Here is a 3,797-nt window from a genome sequence, read left to right on the forward strand (position 1 = left end):
AATAAAGATGTTCGTCATGGAGGTAATTAGCTGCTAATTGGGGATGACAAGGTTGTCAGGCTTTGTCCCTCCAAGGGACAATTTCCTGTTCCAGGCCCTCCCCTTTCCCAACACGCTCTGAGTCAATGGCATTAATTAAAAATCACGGAGTCTGTAACCTTGTGCTGCTGATCCCTGGGGAAATTCCCGCCTCTGGAGCCCGGGGGGACAGCGCAGGGTGGTGGCATTGTCACCTCCGGCCACCAGCTCAGCTGAGTATCCCAGCTTTTTGAAGGAAAACCAAGCTGCAACCCCCATAAGACACAGGTATCCCTTTCTTCCAGACAAGGAAAAGCTCTTCCAAAAATGTTTTGTTAAAAGGAAATTCCCTGAGGAAAGATCTCAGCCTGATGATATCTCAGGGATGAGACATTCCCATTCTCCCCAAACTTTCCCTGCCCTTTCCCTGCAGAGGTTCCCTGTCAGTCACCAGCTGTGGATTGTCTCTGCCTCTCCCAGGAGTCCTTTTTTAGTGGGAATGTCCAAATTACATCCAAAATAATTCCAAACCTGTTGCCTCATACCCAGCCAGAATGTGGATGTGGAATCCTGCTGGGCCCGGATGCTCTGCACAGCTGGATGCTGAGCTGGGCATGGATCCTGCGCAGGGATGGGGAGCCTGGCACAGCTGGACATGGCTCTGGCACAGCTGGACATGGTTCTGGCACAGCTTGACATGGCTCTGGCACAGCTGGATGCTGAGCTCTGCACATCTGGATGATGGGGGGGGGGCTGATCCAGAACTGGGCTGGTGCTGAGTCTCACATGGGATTGAGGAGCCTGGCACAGCTGGAAAGTGAATCCAGAACATCTGGATGCTGGGCTCCCCGCTGGAATCCAGAGCCTACCACAGCTGGATACCGAATCCAGCCCAGCCCTCCACATCTGGATGCTGCCCAGCCCTGCAGGAAATCAGGTGCAGCCTCAACATCTCCACAGCCTGGAAGTGCTGGATTTTCGGGATCAAAAAACAAATCCAGGCTTAACTGGGGGAACAGAGCTATTCCCACGGTGTGGGGTGTGAGGAAAACCAGGGAGTCACTGCCTGGAAAAGCCCAAAAATTGCCAGCAGGTGGGACTGGGAGAGTTGGGAACTCAGTCTCTGTTCCCGCAGTGGGAACTGGTTGGGACGGGAGGTGACTCAAAGCTTGGAGAAAACAGAGAGAGTTCTGTGGCATGTGAGGATTTGGGAGGGTTTTCCTTGGATTCAGCCATGCCAGAAAATTTGGCTTTTCCCACGCCTGGTTGGCTTGGAGACCCCAAATCCATCGGATTTGCTCCATAGGGAAGGGAAACTGAGGCACATGGGCACAGTTTTGCTGCTGCCCTTTATCTTTTATCTTCCCTAATCACCAGGCTGAGGGATGGGAGCTGTTCCCTCAGCTTTTTACGGGATACAATCCCATCATTTAATCCTTGCTGAGCCCAAATCTGCCTCCCTGCCCTGGCTCTGTGTGCCGGAAAACACGGATATATTAAAATGGATATTAAATTGCTGGAACAGCCATTAAAAATTGCCATCCACATGGAATGCTGCTCAGATAATGATCCTACAGAGACTTGGATTTCTTAATTACCCAATTTGGGATGTGTTGATTCTATCCTGATTTTTTAAATTTTTTTGTTATTTTTGTTTTTTTTCTTTTTTTTAATCTTTTCTTTAAATCAGGCCGAGGCAAACACGATTATTCCTGTGGTTTTGGTATCCCAAAATAGCCTTTTCCCTTCCCTATCCACAGGGAAACGCTGCAGGTGTTGTGTCATCCTGATGGTTTTTTTTTTTTCCCAGCAAAATTCAGCAGAAAAGAATGGGAAAAGAAACTGGGAAACTGGGGAAACTCATCCAGCTGGATTTCTATCCTGATATCAGGATAGGTAGAAAGAAGCATTTTGGTCCCTGAACCTGCCTGTTCCAAGAGGTTTGGGCTCTGCTTCCCATGTCTTTCTCCACAGAAAGGAAGGAAAAGGATGAAAACATGATTGGAGGAATGAAGTCAGGCTCAGGAACACTTCCAGGCTCATTCCCAAAGGATGGAAGGTGAAAAGGAAAATAGGGAACACCTCTGGGAGCACCTGCAGTGGATGAGGAGGCCAGAGGGACATCACAAGGTCTGAAATGTCCCTGTTCCCTTTTTTTTTTTATGCTAAGAGCTACTTTGGGAAAGCTCTGGAATGAGAAGGGCCGGAAGCTCCAAGGAAAATGATAGAGTGATAAATCATTGGAGTGGGGCTGATGATATAATAATGGTGCTATGATGTCATCCCAATCCTTCCCATTGATTTTTCCTTCCTTTTTTCCCACTTCTCCTCTCACTGAATGGGCTTTTCCCATCCATTACCCTGCCCAAGCCCACACGGACTCAGCTCCTGCGGCTCCGCAGGTATCGATGGATCCCAATGCTGGGAGAGGGTGGAAAAGAGGGATCTTTGTGTGGATGCAGGATCCTGGGAGTCCCCTCTCCTGAGAGACCCTTCCTGAGGCACCAGGATGCTTCTGGGATCTGGGAAGAACAGTTGAGCTCCCAAGCCTCATCCGGAGGGAACAGGAGGGTCTGAGCTGGGCTGGAATTCTGTGCAATTCCTGTTCCATGAGTTCAAGATGGTTTTGGGGAGGACCTTTAAAGGCCATCCAGTCCAATTCCCTGTAATAATCAGGGATAGCTTCACTAGATCTTGTTGTTCAGAGCCTCATCCCACCCTTTCCACATTTTTCCTCGTAATGAAAGAACTTTCCCTTTTTCCCCTCCAAATCCAGGTCAGCGTTCACATTGCACCGACCTCCAGAGCTGCTCTCCCGTGCCATGAGGAATCCAAGCTGGAGCCCCAGCACCTTCCCCCTCCCCTTGCAGGATTTTCCCTGTCCCAGCATTCCGGCTCCAGCAGGAAAAGTACCAGGCAAGCCGGCTCCTCCGGAGCAGACAGAATTCCATCGGAAATGCAAGGACAAGCATTAATCCTGAGGCTCCATGGAGCCCGGCTCTGCCAAGGAGCAGGGAGCAGCTTCCCAGCAGGATTCCTACTCCAGCCCCTCTGTCCCTGTTCACCATCCCTTTCCCAGCCTCAGGAATGGAGGGAAAAGCAGGAACCCCCCTCGTATCCGGCTTTCCAAGGAGGCAAAACCCATCCCACAACGGGGGTGCTGCCCATAAGAGTTTCACATCCAAAATCTGTGAATAAATACATAGATGTGAAGATGATTCCTGGCAGGTTTGGAAGCACTGAGACTACATCAGGGAGCTCGGATCCCACCAGGATGTCCCAGTTTCCTGGGAACAGCTCCTCCTTTCCTTGCGCCATCCCCATTCCCAGGCCTTTCCGAGCCTTGGGGAAAGGCCATGGATGCCAAGCTCAGCTGGGAAAGGGAAAAATGGGGAGCAAGGAGCAGCTGATGGATCGGCTGAGCTGCTGCCAGCAATTTCCTGCTGGGAAAATCCATCCATCAGCCCGGCACGAGGAGAGGAGCCACCGGCAGCTGGAGCCGCCAGCTGTGGAGCACATCTGGCACCAGGGCAGGGGGGACATCCCTGTCCCAGAAAACCCCCGGCATTATCCTGATTTCCAGGAAAAAGCACCTGTTTGGGGAATGGAGCTACAGTGAAGGATTGCAGCTGGTGCAAAGATCCCACCTCGGGATGGGAATTGTGATGACAACGGAATGAGATGGGATTTTTCACCCCAGATCCCAACAGATCCAACCCAGGGATGAGGAGGGACAGGGATGTCACACACTGGGATCCACTGGTGGCTCAAGGAATCCT

This window comes from Poecile atricapillus, chromosome 2, assembly GCF_030490865.1.
Source record: "Poecile atricapillus isolate bPoeAtr1 chromosome 2, bPoeAtr1.hap1, whole genome shotgun sequence".
NCBI lineage: Eukaryota > Metazoa > Chordata > Aves > Passeriformes > Paridae > Poecile > Poecile atricapillus.